The following is an 11352-nucleotide window of genomic DNA, read 5'->3' on the forward strand; positions in this document are numbered from 1 at the left end:
ACATTATAGAACAAGTTAGTATAATGTTTAGGAATACAGTGATCTGATACCTAGGAACTACCCTAAGTAGGGTAACACCACTTGGAATCGGAATCTCTGGTCTTGAATGTCCTCCTCCAGCCCCCTTATGGCCTTCATGTTATTGTATACCTTTATCTTGGTTGTGGGTTGTGGCTATGGGGCCACAGGATTGGGAGTATCAGGATAGCACTGAATATATCACTGCTGTCTGTCCGACTCGACTTTCTTCATAGGATAAATGGGAGGGGACCTTTGGCTCAGTCTGAGAAGTAGAATGGAGTAAATCTGTCAACTACTCAGAGTGTTACTAGGCTTCGAAGATATGACATCTTTGGCAAGAGCTGTAAGAAATGGGATATTTTCGTACAAAGATATGGTATGAGAAACTAATACATTCACACCCATTGTACAATAACGAAAAAAGTTTAGAACTCCGAAGAACACTACTGCATAAGCCAATAGACTTTATGAAGTATTCCAACTGAGTCCAGGAATACATTGTGGTTGTAGGAATAGTTCCTAATACTAAAATAGTGATTAAAAGCTGATTGCCTAGAGCAACTAAGAGTTGCTGACCAAGAGATTATCTGTCAATCCAGTAGAATTGCTTCTTGCGAATTAGTAGGAAGTTATCTGGAAGATATCTGTTGATTGGATTCGAAGTTACTTGGGTTTAAAGTCAGACAACCAATGAAGTTTGCAATTATGACTACTTCTTCTGATACAATCTCCAGTTGAAACTGATCATTTCATCAATAATGGAGACAATTAGGGCCAACTCAGTTCAACTTGAGAACTAGGCCATAAGTCTAAAGACTCTGAAGATCAGATAATTACTATTGAGAATAGTATAGTTTCTAAGTCAGCAAAATGGTAATTACCGAAGAGGGTGTGGTAGTTTTCAAGGTCTCCAGGTATTCGCACCTGTGATGAATACCCAATGGTGTGAGTTATAACCAGAGAGATACATTGTTATATAATAAATAGATGTAGTCTGCAAATATTTAGACGTGGAATATAAATATCGAAGTGTTTCTTAAGCTTTTAGACATCATCCAGCAACCGAGAAGTGACCTTAACAATATAATATTGTTCTTACTGTTCTATTTTACTTTACCTACTTCACTTTACTCTTAGTAGTTATAAACCAAATGAGTATAGTTCAAACCTTCCTAGACAATCTCTGTTTACAGAAATGAATCTTGGTTGGCCTAAACAACTCTGAGTCTATACAGGTTGTCTCCGCCTAACAGGTAACTGCCAAATTGACTATTTGGATTACTTTACCCAGTAGTGTAACCACCACTCCTTACTGGTACCTATATACTTCTTAGTCTAATATAGCATGTCCAACTAAGGTACCTGACCAACAGTATCTCAACCTGGTAGACTCTGGTCTATCACTGTTCCTACTACAGTAGTCTCTTGATACCAGTATGGGTATAGGTTTGGCTAACTATAATAGTACTCTGTTGAGTCTCATTACATCTTCTCGAAGGTAATATGTCCAAGGTGGTATTGCCAATCCGACAAAGTCCTATACTTTGTCTCTGTTTTAGAGGAGTTTGTTTCAAAGATCCTTGAGACTGTTTGGAGAATATATTCATTTTGCTAGAGCTTTACAATGCCAAAAAGCTCTTCTCTCTAGCTAATACTGACTGTTTCTCCAAATCCAAAAGTAACTGTTCCCCCAGTAGCTTGGATACAGTAAACAGAAATCAGGCAACTACTTCCCATCTCTGGTTCATACAAAACTTGCTTTAAGACAACTTAATTGTTCTTGATATTTACCACCAGGTTCAACAGAACTTCGCCTTCAGTCTCGGTAGCTATAGCGGAACCATTCACTATATGAATTGAGGTATCAACTGGGACAAGAGTCAGGAACTGAGAGCAATTTGAGGTCATAGGATAAGTGTAACAATCCCGACTCAGATAGTTAGTTCTTGGTGATGGTGAATGATACTTCTCTTCTTCTTATGTTTCTTTCCTTAGTCTTACGATAGCACTAGGCCTCTACCTATGTTGCAAATAGTACAAGACCTCTGTCTTCTATCGGAAACGCCTATCATAAGCTTTCTCTAACTCTTCTTCATGAAGAGCTTTCCTTGTCATAACAATAATGTTGCAATAAAGATAAAGATTGTAAAGGTGTTTTATATTCGTTAAAGTAATAAGTAGGAAAAGTACTTAGAATTCAATCTAATTTTATTTCAACTCGTACCACCAACACTGGCATACGATGAGCTCCCGCCAGCACAGGGATACTGCTAACCAGTATACCACTAATCCTAAGCTAACTAAGTCTATGGCCCCGCACCTGCCATCCCCAAGTCATGCCTGCACGAGAACTAATTACAAGACCATCAAACAACCTGGACCTGCCCCAGTCCTAGTCCGTAGCCCCTCTGGTATGAAGCCAACCAGCACTAAGCGTAGCCGAAGCCGAGCAAAAGACCGACCCAATCAGGTTCCTCGTTCAACAAAATATAAAATCACTACCGCCTGGTCTGAACACCGTCCTGCAAAACCTCCACCATAATAGAAAACTAACAAAACCAAAACAAACATATAAACTACAGGCGACACAATGGCAGAGAGGAGGTGACCAACATGTCCACCTCTCGCATCTGCATGCCCGGCCATCGACCCTATGAACCCACTTTGCCAAGTGCCTCCAAACAGCATAATGGTGAGGAGGACCTGTACCTGCTACCTGTCCCCCAAAAAAACAAAATCCCATAAACAAAAGAAATACATAGAGGTGGTGACAGACTGAAATGGTCAGTGGGGCCTATCTCCCACCTGTGGTATCTTGCCCCTGCCAGCCATGCCCAGAACCAAACCAAAGAAACCAAACAAACCCCACAAAACCCAGCATGCAAGACCCAAACAAGTCCAACCAGGTGGTTGCAACCGACTATCCGCACAGGTGGCCATCAGCTAACTGATCCATCAGGGAGCTTTACAGCACTCAGTAGCTTCGCCCAACAGCCCAAGCTGGACTGGAAACACTTAATTAGACCTCGCCCAGCCTGACGCAGGCCTAACTAGTGCTCGCAGGTGCCTCTCCCCCCTCAATCAGCACCCCCAAGCCCCACACACCAGACGCCACAGAGCCCATCCAGCCCCTCTAGCCCCTCAGACAGATCAACCATCCGATAGCCACAGGACAGCGTATACCCAGCCCCATCAGGCAGCCACTGATCTTGGCTACACGAATAGAGCCCAAACCCTCAACACCAAATAGCCGAGGGGGGCACACCAGCCACAGCCAGGAGCCACAAAGGAGGCAGCACCAATACCCGAAGGCATCAGCACCAGCCACGCTGTCCAACCCAGCCGAACTGAGGTCCAACCGAGTCGGGAAAGAGTAAGCAGAGCCAGCCAAAGCTTGCCCCACAGGTCTGGCAAATGTACAGACCAAACATTGGGTAAGAGGCACTCCCAACTGACACGATAAGAAGGGAGGGGCAAGGGAAACAGAAAATCAGTCAAACAGAAGGTAGGCCCCACTTGCAATAGATGAAGCCACCAACCACAAACCACAATCGAACCAACCCAATGCACAGACAACTCGAGTGTCTGGCAGCCAATCGTCTCACACCACCCCAGGTAGTCACAGACAACCACACCAGGGGGCAGAGTCTTTTAGGGTCAAAGCCATCCCTACCAAGGCAGAGAGGAGACACCTGACTGAACCACCGTAAATGCCGCAAGGGCAAAACTCCAAGGGAACGGTAATAAACAACATTGTAGGATTTTCGACCGTAGAAACATATAGTAATGAGGAGGGGGGGGGACGGCGAGGCCCCCTCCCCAGTAGATTGATGCGGCCGGTAAGACGTATTGATACTTGGGAAGGTCAACAATCTAACCCAAGGGCGTTTTGTATCGCAAGAACTAAGGACTCCATTAAAACCCAATAAAAGACTTGAGCTGGCCCAATGAACGACACGGGTGATCCCCCCAAACACAATGTTCAATCACACCAATCGAACGCGAAACCTGCAAGTAGACGATAGACAGGAAGCCATAGACATTTTACCGAACGGGGCACGTAAGCGACCGTGATAAAGTACTCGAAGTGACAGCACCGTGAGAAACCATCAGGCGACAAAACGAGAAGCAATTAAGTAATCTGCCACGCAATACCTAACAGACCTCAACACCAAAGACCCCAGGAACTACTGAGCGAACTCAGATATCTCCCCCAGAATCCAAGGCATCAAGGCCAACCATGGGCATGAAAGAATCGCTTGGGGCGAAGCGACAGCAAGGGTGAGGAAAAGAACTTAGAACAAAGCGTGAAGAACCTATCCTCCTCGGCCACATTGGCCTCCTTATATAATGTTCTTTCCGCTCGTAGTCATGTGCCCCAAAGTGGTCACATGGGCGAAACCAAATCATAACAAACTAGTCATGTGACCAAAGTGGTCACATGCTCAAAACCCATGACCTTGTAGCAAGGTCATATGCAAAAACTCATAAACTAATCATAACGTAATAAACAAGTCATATGACTTGACTGAGTCATATGCATGAAACCCATGACCTCATAATGAGGTCATGTGCGAAACATAAATCATATGTGCAAGGCATACCTACAAGGCACACTCGTAAGGCATACTCGTCAGGTGCATGTCCCATGACTTATATTTGATCCCTGTGCAAAAGCATCACAAATCCCACACATAACAAATCATATGATGTGAATGAGTCATATTTGTGAAACAATAACATACCTGTAACTCATAACCATATATCACGTGAAAGCCTTTTCCTCGCCAAGTCACATTCATGACATTAGCTCCTCTCCTCCTAAGCCTGAGTCCCATCAGGCTCTTTTCCCATGCTTCAATAGTTCCCATCCTGCTGAGCACATTGATCTCCGAAACCTATTAAACTTGTCATCCGCTTCCCTCCATCTTACCCTCACTGTTTCCAAGGTGAGGTTCGCCATCTTGATCGTGTACCACTGAATATTGTACAGCTGTCGTAGCTCTGCAATGGTTTTGTTGTTTGCCGAAATTGTGGCTTCCACCTGACCAAGTTGTTCCCGAAGTCCTCGGATTTGTCTGTGTATGCTCCTGGTGTCCGGTTCTGTTTCTGTCAATGGGTTTTGGGCTCTCCCCTCTCTGGGCCTCATCCTTGAGGCCCTAGCTCTCTGCCATACTGTGGCATCTTTTCCTTCCAACTCTTTCTTTGTCCTATCCTTCTGTGGATAGTATCCCGCAGAGATTTTCTTCATCCTGTGTATCTTATACTTGTTGTTGAAGCACTGTTTCCTGTACTTTAAGGCATGATCCGAGAGCAGACCGAACCTTTTGTATTCTCTTGGGAACTATCCCGAGCCTTTCTTGTCCACGTAGTGTGTGGGACATCCCTCGTCGTAGCATACCGTCCATGACATGGCGTTATGCTGTGCCTGTTTTTCCCTTTTCCTGAGTTCTTTGTCAGTTGGCTCCATGAATGAATATTCGGGGCTGGTTGGTGTAGTTTAGTGAGGGCTATCGCCCCAGCCCTCATGTTGTTACAATGGTGCGGGAGCCTTTCCCTCGCCTATATCTTGGTTGAACGTGATTGTTACCTGGGCTGGGCTTGCCTGGGTATCGTTGGTGGAAGGTTGAGATGGCATCTTGTACGTGGTCAAAGTTCTGTGCGAAGTACCAAGTTTTATCGTGTTCTGGTGAATATCCCGTCCACTTGGCTCGGTATTGGAGGTGACTGTGGAAGAAGCGAGAATCGACTATTTCATTGAGCTGGTATTCTGGTTCTCCGTCGAGTTCAATTGAAGGAGGAGCAATAATTGTTTGTGAGGGAAACTTGTTGTCGTTGTGTAATTCGAGGAGTGAGATGTGGAATGTGTTGTGTTTTCACATTAAGGGTGAAAGGTCGAGTTTGTGGGGTTGGCTGCCTACCTTTTGCAGTATCCTGAATGGTCTGATTTTCTTATAGTCCAATTTCTTTGATGGTCGCATCGTATAGATATTGCATGGTATTAGCCATACTATATCTCCCAGTTGTATGTTCGGATCTGGTCTTCAGTGCTTATCGTATTGTTCTTCTTGCCTTTGTTGTGCTTGACTCATTTCGTATTGTAATGTCTCATGTAGTTTTCCGATATCTGTTTTGTCTGGTATTATACCATTAATCTTATGATATGTGGTCTGACTTAGTGAATGTTGTCCGTAATTTGCAAAGAAGGGTGTCGTGCTGATCGTTTCTTGCTTTCCATTTTTGTATGCGAATTCGGCCATTGATAGCAGTTTGTACCAATCATCGTCTTGGTAATTGATGTAGGCCCTTAAATATTGTTCGAGTATCATGTTTGCCCATTCTGTTTGTCCATCCATTTACGAGTGAAATGCTGTGCTCAGCCTGTTTTGTATCCCTATTTCTCTGGTTACTTTCTTCCATAGTCCTGATGTGAATAGTGTTCCTCGGTTGGTAATGATATTCTTTGGGAGGCAGTGAAGTCGGAAGACTTCTTGGAAGAATATTTGTATAAAATTCCTCGTGTCGATATCTTCTCTGACTGAAATGAAATGACTCATTTTGGTCAGACAATCCTCCACGACCAGGATGCTATCACAATTTTCCGATGCCGGTAAGTCCATGATGAAATCCATAGTAATTGTTTCCCATAGTCATTCGGGAACTTCGTTCGATTTCAGCAATCCATATGGTGTGTGTTTAGCCGTTTTCGTCCTTTAGCATATATCGCAGTTTTTGACATATTGTTTGACATCTTCACACAGTCCTGGCCAGTAGAATGACCTTGTGATAAATTCTGTAGTTTTAGCCATTCCTCTGTGTCCTGGCATTTGGATATCATGGTGTTGTCGTATAATATCTGTCCTTATTTCTTCTTTTTCCGGAATCTATTGTTTTCCATCATGCCACATGTTTCCATCCTCCCATTGGCATAAACCCAGAGCAATTCCTTTCATCTCTTTTTTTCCTTCCTTTAATACTTCTCATATTGCCTGAATTGTTTTATCTCTTTCGTTTACCTTCTCAATTTCCTTTTACTCCGTTGATGTAAATTGGATAACCTCCATTGCCTCAAAGTAGGTTTTTGGTAATAGTGTTCATGTAACGTGTTCGCAAGGTGCTATTCACGTTATCGGTAATTGATACAATAGTTGGCAGATGGCCTGCTCTTCCAGAGAGGAGGCGAGAGCTGAGAACTAAAGGAGGCTTCGAGGGTGTACTGAGGAACAAAGAAGTAACCATTCAACCAAGTATATTGAAATACTGTCCGTCGAAGTCTGCCTTTTCTATCGTAGAAACAGGCAGTCTTTAAATGCACAAATCTGTTCATGTCTAGCATGAACGAAACTAATCAAAGGTATCAACTGATACACTTTGGTGAAACTAATTAAGTATCAAAGCGATACTTAAAACAAAACATAAAACAAAACCAAGTATCAAACAATACTTAAAACAAACCAAGTATCAAAGCGATACTTAAAACAAAACATAAAACAAAACCAATAACTGAGTACCCGTACCAGTTACAGTTCATGTTTTTTGTTTGATTCTTTCGTCTTCTTTTATTTGTGGTTTGTCACTTGCAATCCTTATGAGAGTATATGGCTTTCCACTCTCTTTACTGGGTCGGTATTCGATTTTAAAGTTGTATTTGCTGAGGTGTTCCCTTCACCTTATCTGGCGGTCATTCAGTTCTTTCGTAGTCATGAACGGGACTAGATTCTTACGGTCGGTTAGAACTCGGACTGGATGGTCGTTGTTCAGAATGTATCTCCTCCGTTCCTTTATTGCTTGAACTATCGCTAATAGTTCTTTGTTTACAACATCGTAGTTGCACTCTGTGGGGGTCATTATCTTAAATCGGCAAGACACTGGCCTCCATTTTCCGTCTTCGTATTATTGCAATAGTATGCTTGAGCATACATATTTTGAGGCATCTGTTTTGATCATTGTCCTTCGGTTTGGGTCGAAATGAACCAATATTGGTGCCAATATTAGATGCATTCGTATTGCATCATATGCTTTCTGTTCCGTTTCTCCCCATTCCTATTTCTTGTCTTTCTTTGTTAGGTTATAGAGTGGTTTTGCAAGCCTGCTAAATCCCTCTATAAATCTTCAATAAAAGTTGCAGAATCTCATAAAGCATGGAACATCTGTTTTGTTGTTTAGTTTAGCTCAATCCCATATTGCTACTATTTTGACTGGGTCGACCTTGACCCTGCTTTGATTGATAATCAATCTGAGGTATTCTGTTTCTTCTTTATGGAATTCACCTTTTGTTGGTTTGATCTTCATTCCTGATCCCAGTATTGCGGTCATGATATTGCTGATATCCTTCTGGTAGTGTTGCATGTTTTCCGAGTAGATGAGTTCATCATCTACATATACCACGCAATATATATCAAGGTACTTATTGAGTACCTTGTTGATCTATCTTTAGAATGAAGCCAGTGCATTGGTTAGCCTGAAAGGCATAACCAAGTATTCGAACATTCCGTATCTTGAGGCGAATGTAGTCTTCCATTCGTCTCCTGCCTTGATGTGTATATTGTGGTATGCATTCTTGATGTTGAGTTTGGTGAAGTATTTTGCTGACTATAGTTTATCCAGTACCTCTCCAATTAAGGGTAGTGGATATTGATCTTTCTTAGTAACCGAATTGTGGGCTCTGTAGTCTACACAGAGTCTCATTTTTCCATCTTTTTTTTTGACTAATAGTATGGGGGATCCTCCTGATGCGAAGGAGTCCTGAATCCATCCTTGCTTTAGGTTTTACTGGATGTACTTCCTAAGTTCTTCGAGCTCCGCTTCTCCTAGTGGGTATAACTTCTTGTAGGGAATCTCTTTTGTTTTTCTCATTTTCTCGTCGTTGTCCAACTAAATTTCGTGATTGATTCCTGGTCTTCGAGGTGGTAGCTCTGTAGCTTCCTGTTCTTGGAATAGGTTGGTGAATTGATGATATTTCTTTGGAATCAATTCTTTCCATCTCTTTTTGCTTTGGTATTTCTTGTCTTGGATTGCTAGTTTGGTGCTGATGTTTATTTTCACTAGGACCGCTTTTTCATCTTCTTATGTCTATTTGAGAATTCCTGTTGTATCTCCTCTTCGATGGTACCGTCCAAAGGATTGTGCTGTGATCTCTTTGATCTCAATTCTTTTTGGTGTATCGGGCTGGTTTTGGTCCGTACTTCCAAATCCCTTATCTCATCTTGTTGTTTCTTCTAGTTGATCTACTTCGTGCAGATCCTCTTTGTTGATTTTTTCAATGATCAACTGTGCGATTCAATCGCCTTTTTGGACTTCGTAGTCCTCTTGAGCCAGGTTAGCCAGGACCACTTTGATTTTACCTGTATAGTGGATGTCGATCGCCCCTGCCATGGTCATGAGTTGATGTTTGACTGCTTGACCACTGCATGGTACTATCCGTCTATAGGTGCCTGCTGGTAGTCTACTGGCTATTTCTGTCGCTATCGTTGCCTACCCCTTGGCAGGTATCTTGATTTCATTATTGGTATACAGGTCATGTCCTGCTGCCCCTTTGGCACCCTTGGTAGGCACTTTTGCCTCTTGGTCTAGTTTTTGTATCTGGACTCTCTTATCTTGCTGCATCTCGGTAAACTTTGCATGCAAGGTTTCTTCTTCTGCTTCTCGTACCGGGATTGAGTAGACTATAAGCGAACTGTTAAGACATCGTGTTGTACTTAGTTTGCTTGTAAAGGTCATCTTGTTCTCGTTCCAATTGATTGTCGGATTATGTTTTCGCAACCCTGGCATCCCGAGGACTATCTCATAGTTCTTGAGATCTGCTACCTGAAAGGTTGCCATTTCCCTATGGCTGTCAATATCCATATGTACTGTCGCCGTATGGGTTATAGGACCCATTGTACTTGGCTTTCTCTCTACTAGGTAGACTTGTCTTGCTTTCTTCGCTTCTTTGAGCTAGAGGCTGTATTTGTTGCAGATTTCCTTGTCAATGAACTCTTCGGTAGCCCTGGAGTCGAGCATTGCATATATTGTTGTTTCTTCATCTTTTTCGTTGTATATCTTCGTCTTGATCATCACATGATCTCCGTCTTCTTCTCCTCTTTGCGTGTGTAGTGCCATGTAGTAGTTCACTAACTTGATGGGTTTTGCAGGTCCACATCTTGGGTCTCCCAGACTACAATTTACTGAGGACCCTTGTCGTTTTCCCCCAGTATATCTTCTGCGATTATTTCACAAATGTTGCTGCTTTTTTGAGTTTGGAAGCGATTATTTCCAGCAGCTCTGGTGCCTTGATATCCTCTGTCAGGTCGGCTTCTGCATTCTCAGATCCGATATCCTGCTTTTCCGCACCTTAAGCAGAGTTTCCCGTTCATTCTTCTGATGTATTCTTCCTTAGACAAGTTCAGAGCCGGTCCTGCCCTTGATTTGTCCAACTCCATTGGCTCACCTGGTAGTAATGCTCGACTTTCACCTCGAGCTGCTTGCGGTTTGAAGGTTCCTTCCACTTTCCTAGATGATTGGGCCACTCTGTGTGCTATAGTGTTCTCTGAGCGCTTTCGAACCATGTTTAGCTTGCTTTCCTTATCAATGGCCCATATTACAAATCGTTCTGCTGTGGTGTAATGCGAGTCGGAGATTCCCCATGCTTCTCGGAGTTTCTCACTACAGTTTCTCAGGAGGATCATGTAGAGAGTAATATCATCAAACTCAGCCTCGTATTCCAATAGTCGGCATTCATTCCAGTATGCTGAAAAGATTTGTTTTCCTTGTTAGTGTTTTTCTCGCTTTTGTCTTACTGTCTCTTTGGTGTTGGGATCCCCAATTGTTCGAAGAGTGTCACCTTGAACTCTTCGTACATTCTCCATTCCCTCTGCTTCTTTCCATCTTGGAAGGTATAACCGGTACGGGTACTCGGTTATTAGTTTTGTTTTATATTTTGTTTTAAGTATCGCTTTGATACTTGATTTGTTTTAAGTATGGTCTGATACTTAGTTTTGTTTTATGTTTTGTTTTAAGTATCGCTTTGATACTTAATTAGTTTGATCAAAGTGTATCGATTGATACCTTTGATTAGTTTCGTTCATGGTAGACATGAACAGATTTGTGTACTTAAAGACCTCCTAATTCCATGATGGAAAAGGCAGACTTCGACAGACAGTATTTCAATATACTTAATTGAACAGTTACTTCTTTGTTCCTCAGTACACCCTCGAAGCCTCCTTTAGTTCTCAGCTCTCGTCTCCTCTCCAGAAGAGCAGGCCACCTGCCAACTATCCTATCTATTACCAATAACGTGATTAGCACCTTAACAATCTCTACCAATTCCGCTACCGATCCCTTGGACGTTCT

Source organism: Tuber melanosporum (assembly GCF_000151645.1).
Source record: "Tuber melanosporum whole genome shotgun sequence assembly, scaffold_40, strain Mel28".
Taxonomy (NCBI): domain Eukaryota; kingdom Fungi; phylum Ascomycota; class Pezizomycetes; order Pezizales; family Tuberaceae; genus Tuber; species Tuber melanosporum.